Source organism: Rhincodon typus, chromosome 1 (genome assembly GCF_021869965.1).
Source record: "Rhincodon typus isolate 14 chromosome 1, sRhiTyp1.1, whole genome shotgun sequence".
Classification (NCBI taxonomy): Eukaryota; Metazoa; Chordata; class Chondrichthyes; order Orectolobiformes; family Rhincodontidae; genus Rhincodon; species Rhincodon typus.
The window spans coordinates 61,307,060-61,318,445 of NC_063332.1; the positions used below are offsets into that span (position 1 = coordinate 61,307,060).

General features: G+C 41.0%; 1 long non-coding RNA gene across 1 annotated transcript in view; it reads left to right on the top strand.

Moving 5' to 3' along the window:
* Positions 1-3,634, top strand: part of LOC125484811 — a 10,656-nt gene extending 7,022 nt beyond the window's left edge. Inside the window, exon 2 of the long non-coding RNA XR_007263635.1 lies at positions 3,313-3,634. This is a non-coding gene — a long non-coding RNA (uncharacterized LOC125484811). The remainder of the gene's footprint in view (positions 1-3,312) is intronic.
* Positions 3,635-11,386: the final 7,752 nt, after the last annotated feature.

Genomic DNA, 11,386 nt, shown 5'->3' on the forward strand with positions numbered 1-11,386 from the left:
TTTCCCCGATGTAGAGGAAGCCACACCGGGTACAGCGGATGCAGTATACCACATTGGCAGATGTGCAGGTGAACATCTGCTTGATGTGGAAAGTCTTCTTGGGGCCTGGGATGGGGGTGAGGGAGGAGGTATGGGGGCAGGTGTAGCACTTCCTGCGGTTGCAGGGAAAAGTGCCGGGTGTGGTGGAGCTGGAGGGGAGTGTGGAGCGGACAAGGGAGTCACGGAGAGAGTTGTCCCTCCGGAAAGCAGATAAAGGTGGGGAGGGAAAGATGTCTTTGGTGGTGGGGTCGGATTGCAGATGGCGGAAGTGTCGGAGGATGATGCGTTGGATCCGGAGGTTGGTGGGGTGGTACGTGAGGACGAGGGGGATTCTTTTTTGGTTCTTATTGCGTGGACGGGGTGTGAGGGATGAGGTGCGGGAGATGTGGGAGACACGGTTGAGGGCGTTCTCGACCACCGAGGAGGGGAAGTTACGGTCCTTGAAAAACGAGGACAACTGAGATGTACGGGAGTGGAATGCCTCATCCTGGGAGCAGATGCGGCGGAGGCGAAGGAATTGGGAATAGGGGATAGCATTTTTGCAGGAAGGTGGGTGGGAGGAGGAGTATTCTAGGTAGCTGTGGGAGTCGGTGGGCTTGAAATGAATATCGGTTTCTAGGTGGTTGCCCAATATGGAGACAGAGAGGTCCAGGAAGGGGAGAGAGGTGTTAGAGATGGTCCAGGTAAACTTAAGGTTGGGGTGGAAGGTGTTAGTGAAGTGGATGAACTGTTCGAGCTCCTTCTTTCGGTTCCAGTTCATTAAAGATGTTTTAAAATGTAAATCGTTTGTGTTGGTGTAGTAGCTAATCCAAAGAATAGTGCTTATTGTTCTCTCCTGATAAAGGTGATCGTGATGCTTAGCTATCTCACCTTCAGGACTAGTTCAACAGATAATTAAATCAGATCAGCAAATGATCTGAGGGTAATACCTATTAATGGATTGGGAATATTTCATGTTATTATTTGGGTGAGTCGAAATCTCCATTTCGTGACTCTGGGTATGGATGCCATTCAATACATCTCCAGGATAAGGAAGAATTTTAGTTGAATTTTGTGACAGTCTACTTAAGGGAAACTCTTGAAAGCTACCAGGCTAATCATAGCCATATATGCCTTTCTATCTGTATATTTCAAGTTTCTTTTAAAATAGTTCAGCATTCCTTTCGCTATAACATTCACTATTCTCAAATGCCTATTGTGAAAGTGCACTTATAGTAGTTTTTGCTTTAGCTACCATGGGAGTGAAGCTTAGTGCAACCATATTAATCTGCGTGGATCAATGTGCTGAAAAGGTCAAAAAATGTGTTGTCTGAGGCATGAACTTCTGCTGCTTCCTGTTGTAGCACAAGAGTTTTCATTTGGTTCCCCACTTACTCAGCAACTGCCTTGAAATTGACTTCATCTATTTCAGAAGAATATAGTTTATATAAGAGCATCGTGTCTTTCAAGATATGCACTTTTTGAATGTGCTCCCTGACTTGATGGTAAGTGGGCAGCAGTTAGCTTGCACACAGTAAGTTAGGTGAATTACTAACTATAGGCATGGTTGCCTATAGCAAGCACAGAAAATAATCACACATGCAACAGTATGACACTGACCAGATAATCTGCTTTTCAGTCATATTAATTAGGAATATATATTGGCTAAATAACAATATTGGCTAAATAACAATCTCCCCTATCCTTATTCAAATTGTGGCATGGGTTCAATCTTCTACCACTTGGAACCCTTAGTTAACATTTTGTCCACAAGACAGCACTTCAGAATGTGCTTGATTCCCTTCCCTCAATACTCAGTTGGAGTGTCATCTTAGATTTATGACCATGTCTTTAGAGTGAGATTTGAATATGCAGCCTTCTGCTTATGGCAAGAATACTGTCCCAGGCCACTAATTTTGTCAATATTTTGATGGTGTTGTTTAAGGATGTAATATTGGCTGAACAGCAGGAAAACTAATTGTTGTTCTTTGAATGGGTTTTTCTTTAGATCCACGTGACCCAATGAAATAGCTTGATAGGTCTGAGTTTAACATTTCTTCAGAAGACTCATCTTTGAAATCTGGTAAATCCTCAGTATCTCACTGTCAGTCTAAGTCATGTGCTTGGCTGCTAGATTGAAGGTTAACCCACATCTTTCTTACTCAGCCTAGGGGTGATGGTGGTGTAGTGTAATGTACTGGACTAATAACCCAGAATAATGTTATATAGACATGAATTTGAATTCAATAAAATCTGGAATTAAAAGGTAGTCTAATGGCGACTGTGAAACTATTGTCAATTGTATAATAACCCATCTGGTTCACTAATATCCTTTAAGGATGGAAATCTGTTACGATTATCAGGTCTGGCCCACTTGTCACTCCAGACCCACAGCAATGTGGTTGACTGTCAAGTGTCTTCTGAAATGGCCCAGCAAGTCACTTAGTTATAGTGCAATTATGAATGGGCAATGGGAACTAACCAGTCATACCTGCATCCCATGAATACATTTTTAAAAACTGCACCAACTGAATCAATATTGCGTTACTTCTGAAACCTCATTTAGTCAAACTTCTTTTTTATATATGCTTGAGTCCCAGCCTTTTTCCTTGCAAGATTTGCAGAACTTTGATTTGTGCACACACCTTTAAATTCATTTGGCAGATGCACTAGGTACAATTAATGCTGTTTCCAGACGGGAGGAGGTAATAGTTAAAGGATGAGTCACTCCAGACTGCTTTCACAAATAACATACGTATCTAACGCAGTAAGGCCAATGTTTGTTTACTTCCTTGTCCAAGCAGTGTGTTAGGGTGGAGAAAGAAACATGTGAAAATCAAGCTGAGGTACAATTTTCTGAACGAAAAAATACATTGAAAGAATGACTTGCATTGATCTAGAACTTTTTATGTGCTTAGGTGGACCCAAATGTTTTACAGCCAATGGAGTACTTTTTAAAAGTGTAGGCACGGTTGCCAATAATAAGCACAGAAAATAAACATACATACAACAATATGACATTTACCAGATAATCTGCTTTTCTGTCATGTTAATTAGGAATATATTTTGGACAAATAACTATCTCCCCTGTTCTTATTCAAATTGTGCCATGGGTTCAATCTTCTACCACTAAGGTAATATTTTGTCCTTCAGAACATCACTCATTACTCCATTGGAGTGTCATCTTAGATTTATGACCAAAGTCTTTAGAGTGAAATTTGAATTTGCAACCTTCTGATTAAAGAATACCACCCCAAGTCACTAATTCTGTAAATATTTTGCCTAAAAATGCAGATATTCGGCATGAAAGATGGATTCAGGAACTGGGCACTTGGATCGACAATTTGCAAGTATTACTCCACTGCAAAAAATGGAAGGAATGAGAAATCCAGAATTACAGAACTGTTACATTTCAGTAACTTCTTCAAAATTCATGTTAACCTATCACCAAAAACAGAGATAACAAGGTGTAGAGCTGGATGAACACAGAAGGCCAAGCAGCATCAGAGGAGCAGGAAGGCTGACGTTTCGGGCCTAGACCTTTCTTCAGAAACAAAAACAGATTGACTATGAACTTGGACAATTATCAGTAGATTAAAGGGAAGAGCATGGATTATTTTGGATCATGTCTGATTCATTTTGTTGTTTTTTCTTGAGATATTTTCTAGCATGTATAATAATTTTGATTTGTATTGCTAAAGAACAGTTATTGACTGTGCTGAGATAAGAAAAACATTAAGTCTATTTGAGAAACATCTCGCTATGGCTCATCTTGTCAACAGACTTCAGAAGAGAGCAAAATCATATGATATTGGATCATTTCCCATAATGATGTGTGCTGTCTTATTAGCATTTCACAGTCAAAACTAACCCTTTGTACTACATCTCTCCCCACTTTCCCTATGCACAAATCTCTGATTCAGTATCACACACGAGGTTTTGTAATTTTTCTTTCTTTATATTTGTGGGTTACATTCAGTTATCCCATGACCTTGAATTTTATAGCTTTAGGTCTTTAATTATTTTTTGCATGATGGCTGAGGAGAACTTTGTTCTAATTACAACTCAGAATCGGCAAGAACTGAAACTGCTGCTCCACATCATTTATATCTTCTATTTCATAAATCTTGGAAGCAAACATTCTTTTCACAGAAGTGGCATTTGGCAGGACAATTTCTAGCAGTGTTTTTTCTTGCATCATGGATAACAGGTAACTGGGGCGGTTGGAGGATGTACATTAACTTTATTTAGGAAACGTTATTTTCACTACATCTTGTAGTAAGGCTGCAGGACAGCGTAAGATCATGTGACATTGCATCACAGCATATTAAACAGTCAGACTTAACCCCTTATAATACAGAATGGAGTAGTTTTAAAGTGTCGTCAATGTTGCAATAGGAAGCACTCACTTTGTACTCAGGAAAACTCCCAGAAGCAACAATGTAATACTGACCAGATAGTCTGCTTTTTAGTTAGGTTGGTTGGGAAATAAATAATGGACAGGCCACTGGGGAGAGCTCCCCTGCTATTTTTCCATATATTATATGTTGTGCTGTTTTTTTACCACCTGATAGCCTTGATTTAATATCATATAAGAGAATGATTATCAATATTGTTTATATGAATTTCCAGAAGGCATACAATTCATGGTCATCTAGTTGGTTAAACATTTGTTAAGAGGTGGGAGAAAGACAGTAGTGATAAATGCAATCTAGTCTGATTGGTGAGTTTTGACAAGTTATATGTTCCAAGGATTGATATTGGGGCTTTAGACTTTCACCATGTGTATTACTGGCAAATGAAGCAATAAAGATTTGTATACAGAAGAAGAACAAGTGGAATAAGACCGTTCAGCTCATCCCCATTCTGCCATTCAATAGTATCGCTGCTGACCTTTGACTTAAACTCATTTTTCCACCTGCTCGCAAAATCCTGAGAGATCAAAAGTCTTTCTATCTCAGCCTTAAGTCTTTCCAAAGATGGAGCATCAACAGCCGTTTGGAGTGGAGAAATTTCTCCTCATCTTAGTTCTAATTGATCAGTCACTTCTCCTGAAACTGTATTCCCTTTTTGTAGATTCACCAGCCAGGACAAACATCTCTGTATCTACCCTTTCAAACCCCTGTATAACCTTGAACATTTAAATGTGATTACCTCGCATCTTCTTAACTCCAGAAAATAAACACCAATTTTGCCAAAAAAAATACCCTCAGACTCACATCATAGGACAAACCTTTCTTCTCGAGGACCAATCTAATGAACCTTCACTGTGCTGGCTCCAGTTTAAATAAAACCTTTCTTTAATACGGAGAACAATTTTCACACAGAATTCTATGTGTGGTCTCACCAGAGATCCACATAATTGTGGCAAGATGTCTTTCCTTTGTACTCCACTCCCCTTGCAACCAAGGCCAACATGCTATTTTCTTTCTTAATTGCTTGTTGTACTTGCATGGTAACTATTTGTGCTCGTTGAACAAGTACAGGCAGTCCCTGGGTTACAAACAGGTTCTCTTCTTGAGTCCATTTGCAAGTCGATTTGTGTGCAAATCAGAACACAATGCAAAACAATATAAAGTAGCCATTCGTAAATACAGGAAATGTTCAGATGTCAGATTACACCCCTGTATGGGATTATGTTAATAAATACGAGTGTTCAAAAATCATTCATAAATTGGGGACCCTTGTATACTCAAGATTCTCTGATCATCAACATTTACATGTTCCATACCTTTTAAACGTATTGTGTTTTCTTTTCTTATGAAAATGTGCTTGACCTCATGTTTCCACGTTATATTTCGTCTGTCATCTTGTTGCTCACTCATTTAAACTGTCTAAGTCTCTTTTAGCTTCTAATTTTCCTCTTCAGTTTGCATTCCCCTCTGACTTGGATACCTGATAAGAGTTCTAGCTTTTGTTTTAAATTTTAAAAAGAAGAGACTTAAATACTTACATTTAAGATTTTAACTAAAGGTATGGCAAAGGAGCTCAATCCCTTGTGTTGCATGACCTCAACGGTTGTAATCTCTGGATTATTCCCAGTGCCATGTGTGACTGAATATAGGAGTAGTTGGACTGAGCAGATGAATGCATGGCTGAAGAGTTGGTGCAGGAGGAAGAGCTTTAAATTCCTATATCACTGGATCTCTGTGGGGAAGGTGGGACCTGTACAAATCCAATGTGTTACATCTGGACCAATATCCTTGCAGGTTTGGGGGTGATTTGCAAGAGCTCTTGGTGGGATTTTAAACTAATTTGGCAGGGGGATCGGATACAGAGTAGAGGAACAGTAGAGGGGATGCATAGATCAGTATGGAGGAAAAACAAAGTTAGTCTGGAAGGTATAGAGTATATAGTCAAGTCTTGTGGAGTTATGAATGAGGGAGGGACAAGAGTGGCAGCTCAGTATTCTGGAGTATAGAATCTGTAGGAAAGATAGTGGGTAAGTAGGTGTAAAAGAGATGGTGGTGTTGTTATATTGATCAAGGAGTCAATTACTGTAGTAAGGAGGAATACTATCTTAGAAGGTTCCTTGGGTAAGATCATGTAAGACCATAGGAAATATGAACAGAAGTAGGCCACTTGGCCCCTTGAGCCTGCTTTGCCACTCAATAGGATCATGGCTAATCCAACAATGATCACATCCACTTTCCTGCCCTGTCCCGTAACCCTTCCTCTACTGATTAGGAATCTATCTATATCAGCTTTAAATGTACGTAAAAAAGCTATTGGAAAAAAGTAATGAAGGACAGGATTAATCTTCACTTAGAGAGGCAAGGATTAATCAAGGACAGTCATCGTGGCTTTGTAAGAGGAAGACCACATCTAACAAATTTGATCGAATTTTTTGAGGAGGTGACTAAATGTCTAGATGTGAGTAATGCAGTTAATATAGTATACATGGAGATTAGTAAGACTTGTGACAAGGTCTTACATGTTAGATTGGTCAAGAAGCTAAGAGCCCATGGGATCCAGGGCAATTTGACAAATTGGATCTAGAATTGGCATAGTGATAGGAAGCAGAGGGTGTGTTAAAGGTTGTTTTTGTGACTGGTGTAGCACAGGTTTCAATGCTGGTTCCCTGCTGTTTGTAGTGTACATTAATGAGCTGGACATGAATGTAAGAGATATGATCAGCACATTTATACTTGATGCAATAGTTGTTGGTATGGTAAAAGGTGATGGAAAGCCTTAAACAATGAAAGCTAAGAATACAAAAACTAGGAGCAGAAGTAGGCAGTTTATCCCCAAAAACCGTTTAATGTGATCATTGCTGACTCCATCTCAGCCTCAACTCCCCATATGATGATATAGATGGGCTGACAGTGGCAAAAGAAATTTAGTCCTGGAAAGTGTGATGCATTTTGGAAGGACGAACAAGGCAAGGGAGGACACATTGAATGGTAGGATCCTAAGAAGTACAAAGGATCAGAGGAATCTTGGTGTGCATGCCATAGATCCTTGAAGAAAGCAGGACAGATTAGTAAGTTATATGGGATACTTGCCTTTATTAGCCAAGGCATTGAACTCAAGACCATGAAAGTTTGGTAGAGCTATATATGAGTTAGGTCACAGCTGGAGAACAGTGTGTAGTTATGGTCCCTATGCTTTAGGAAGGATATGGTTGCACTAGCTAAAGTGCAGAAGAGATTCACCAATTGCCTGGGCTAGAGCATTTCAGCTACAAAGAAAGACTAGATAGGCTTGGTTGTTTTCCTTAGAAAAAAGAAGGCTGGGAAGGGATTTAATTAAGATGTACAAAGTTTTGACGGGCATAGACAGGGTAGATAGGAAGAAACATTTTCCTTTAGTAGAGGGGTCAATAATCTAGCGCATGGTTTTAAATTAAGGAGCAGAATTTCAGAGGGGATTTGAGGAAACATTTTTTCACCCAGAGTGTTGGGTATCTTGAACTCACTTCCTGAAAGGGTAGTAGAGGCGGGAACCCTCAAAACATTTAAGAATGATTTAGATGAGCATTTCAAATGCAATAGCATACAAGGCAATGGGCCAAATGCTAGAAATTGGGATTAGAATGGTTTGCTGTTTGATGATTAGCATAGAGACAATGGGCTGAAGGGCCTCTTTCCATGCAGCGAAAAAACTCTATAAATCTATGGCGACTCACTTCATTAATATTCAATTATCTTACCAAGTATGCTGATCAAAGCAGATGTCAAGAAATCTCGACATGGGAGTCAGAGCAGGTACTGGTGGCTTAGCTCACTGCTGGCTGTGAAAAGCCTCCATGTTGTTTACCACCAAGAATCATCTCAACTCATGGTCCAAGGGCACCAGCTGCATCTGCAGTCTATTGGTATTCGACATTTGCCAACCCCTCATGACCACAATGGCACCTCTCAGATCCACTTGCAGGATATTTAGGAAGAACAGATCTGTATTACAGGGCAACGAGTAACTATCATTGAAACAAACATAAAAAATTGAAGAAGTGTCATCCTGCACTCAAAACGCTAACTCCGTTTCTCCCTCCATAGATGTTGACAGATGTGGTAAGTTTCTCCAGCATTTTCAGTATTTGTTCTAGACAAATACTGGGGTGATTACAGTTGAGGACTGTCCAATGATTTTTATGATCATATATGGGCAGTGGGTAATCACAGCTAAAGGGGGTGGGAAGACAAGACTTGGGGGAGTGCAGTTGGTGGTGTGATAGCAGGGGCATGTGTAGAGGTGGAGACAAGAATGGTGTTGAAGGGAAGATGAGAATTGTCTGTAGGGGGGTTTGCAGAATAACATGGTAAGTTACGGGAGGGTGATTAATGGCAGTGACCACCAGCATGGCTTCCATAGAGTCAACATAGAGAAGCAGGATGGGCATCATTCAGGTTCAGATGGCAAGGAGGTGAGGTTCGATGTGGTGGTTCTTCACGAGGAATGGGTGGAGATGGGCTGTTAGGATGCAGCGAGATAAAAGGGGGACAGGCTCTGGGAAAGTGAAAGGGCATAACTGGAGACCAAGCAGAGCCTGGAGCTGATATTTTCCACCTAGAGCTGTGTTCCCTGCCATCACTTGCAGTTCTCTAGGTGCGAAGTGCAATTGGAAAATGGCTGAGACTATGTACATGTGAGTGGAGTACATGTCATGATGGATGAAAACACAAGTTGCATGTCTGCTGGACAGTCAGACAATGAGGGCACAAATACATGAAGCATGGGTTCATGCAAACTCCAGCTATTTACAATAACACCTTTGCCCGTTTGCAATGCATCCAGTATGAATGAGCTCAGGCTTTAAATGCTGGTCAAAGGTCAGTTGCACCATGCTATTGATGCTTGCAAATTTAGCATTGTCATCTCAGTGATGTAGAAGTTGGTGGCAATGAAAAAGATGAATGATTACTGGCAAAAACATCCCATTACTTGTTAAACTTCCAAAGGTGCTGTGGAATGAGGAAAGACCACTGCATCATATGTCATTGTAAGTATGATGCTGGACTCACTGAATGCAATGAAAAGTGGAATGGTTGATAGGGTCTGGAACGAGAAGGGGGTTAGAATGTAGCAGGCACTTTCTTAATGAGGTAATGTGTCAGTCCCTCAGAGAGTGTAGCACCTTCACCAAGTTGTGCTTTGCGACAAGGTCCTTGAGGGAGCAGATGAAAGGCATTTAAGAAGTGATTCCATTGCTTGCACCAGTTTGGAGGAGCCCTCCAGTATAGTCTGGACAGAGTATGCTACATTATCCCCACATGCTGTGTTCTGCACAATCGGAGCAGGCAATGAGGGGTTGTGATAGATACTGAGGAACTGGGAGATTGGGAGCAGCCTTCTGAGAACAAAGAAGAACAAAGAACAACACTGCACAGGAACAGGCTCTTTGTCTCTCCAAGCCTGCACCAACACATTTTGCCCTTACATACTAAAACTGTCTTCACTTACACGTCCATATCCCGCTATTCCCTACCTATTCATGTATTTGTCCAGGTGCTTCTTGAATGCTGCTGTTGTGTCTACTTCCACCACCACTTCCACCAACACATTCCAGGCACTCACCACCCTTTGTGTGAAAAGCTTGCCTCGCATATCTCTTTTAAACTTGCCCCTCACACCTTGAACCTGTGCCTCCTAGTAATAGACCCCACCACTCTGGGAAAAAGCCTCATACTTTCCACTCTATCCATGCCATTCACAATCTTATAAACGTCTATCAGGTCGCACCTCAACCTCCTGCATTCCAGTGAAAACAAACCCAATCTATCCAACCTTTCTTCATAGCTAAAATCCCCCATACCAGGCAACATCCTGGTAAACCTTTTCCATACCCTCTCCAAAGCATCCACATCCTTTTGGGAGTGTGGTGACCAAAACTGTATGCAATATTCCAAGAGTAGCCTAACCAAACTTCTATAAAGCTACAGCATAACTTGTCTATCCTTGTACTCAATGCCCCTTCTAATGAAGGCAAGCATGCCATAAGCCTTTTTTACTGCCTTATCTACCTGTTCTGCCATCTTCAGTTTATCCATGGACGTGCACACCCAGATCCCTCTGCATAGCAATACTCTAAAGGGTTCTGCCATTCACTGTATAATTTGACCTTCCAAAATGCATCACCTCACATTTGTCTGGATTAAACTCCATTTGTCATTTTACTGTTCATGCCTCCAACTGATCTATAGCCTGCTGTCTCCTCTGATAATCCTCCTCACTATCCACAATTCCATCAATCTTTGTATTGTCCGCAAACTTACTAATTCAACCAGCCACCCTTTCCTCCAAATCATTTATGTAGATCATGAACAGCAGAGATTTCAGCACTGATCCCTGTGGAACACCACTAGTCACAGCCCTCTATTCTGAAAAGTACCATTCCACTGCTACACTCTGTCTCCAATGACTAAGCCAATTCTGTATTCATCTTGCCAGCTCACCCCTGATACTGTGTGACTTCACCTTTTGTACTAATCTGCCATGAGGGACCTTGTCAAATGCTTTGCTGAAGTCCATATAGACAATATCAACCACGTTCCCCTCATCTGTCATCTTTGTCACCTCCTCAAAAAACTCAATGAAGTTAGTAAGGCACAACTTCCCCCCACACAACACCATGCTGTCTATCACAAATAAGTCCATTTGCTTCTAAATGCATATAGATCTTGTCCCTGAGAATCTTTTCCAATAGTTTCCCTACCATCGACGTGGGACCTACAGGCCTGTAATTTCTAGGATTATCCCTGTTTTCCCTTCTTAAACAATGGAACAACATTGGCTATTCTCCAGTCCTCTGGGACTTCAACTGTAACCAAAGAGGATACAGAGATGTCTGTCAATCCTCCAGCAATTTGTTCTTTTGCCTCCCTCAATATTCTGGGATAGATCCCATCAGGACCCAGGGACTTAGCTA